Source organism: Camelina sativa, unplaced genomic scaffold, assembly GCF_000633955.1.
Source record: "Camelina sativa cultivar DH55 unplaced genomic scaffold, Cs unpScaffold03984, whole genome shotgun sequence".
Lineage (NCBI taxonomy): Eukaryota > Viridiplantae > Streptophyta > Magnoliopsida > Brassicales > Brassicaceae > Camelina > Camelina sativa.
Window position 1 is genome coordinate 1 of NW_010925081.1, and position 704 is coordinate 704.

The following is a 704-nucleotide window of genomic DNA, read 5'->3' on the forward strand; positions in this document are numbered from 1 at the left end:
AACATCTGAGAAACGTAAGTCATATCGAATATTCATGATCGCTTGTTAACCAATAATTAGTAATGTTAACTATCTCCATGCATCTCTTAAGTACGTCTTGGCTTCTGCAGCTTGCTTGAAGTTATCGTCCTGCAAACGCAACACAGGAAATCAGAACATACATGCGTTTGGGATTATGTTTATCGTAAGTTTTTTTATTCAGTTATTACTGGAATATCCAAGACTAGCAAATTGGGTTTCCACTACTAAAAAAGTGTCATTCACTTCAATTTCAATATGTATGTTTGTGCAGGCTGCAGTGAGTACTATTCTACTCATTATCTACAATTGTTCCGATCACATCCTAAAGATCAGGGAAAAGAGGCAGGCGAAGTCAAGAGAAGCAGCCGTCAAGAAAGCGAGAGCTCATCAGAGATGGAAAGGTGCTAGAGAGGCTGCAANGCAAAAAAGCATGTACGTGAGATCGGTGCGCAAATAACTCGGACATTTCCAGGTAAAAAATCCGATCATGATGGTGATACCCACATGATGTTAGGTCCTGGGGACTCTGCTTCTGAGGTATATGAAGACATAGAAATGTCGAAACATTCGAGTTCCTCTGCTTCGCAAGCGCAGTCTAGTTCAGCCGTAAGTAATGAAAGAAGAGCAAGTCTTGAAATAGAAGAAGAGAGCGTAAAAAGAAAGAATTTGGCTAAAGCAAAGCA

General features: G+C 40.1%; 1 long non-coding RNA gene across 1 annotated transcript; it reads left to right on the forward strand.

Annotated features, from left to right (window-relative positions):
- Nucleotides 1-440, forward strand: LOC104774613. Its single transcript, XR_765411.1, has 3 exons — nt 1-14; nt 111-184; nt 293-440. It is a non-coding gene; the product is annotated as an uncharacterized LOC104774613 (long non-coding RNA).
- The last annotated feature ends 264 nt before the right edge of the window (nt 441-704 follow it).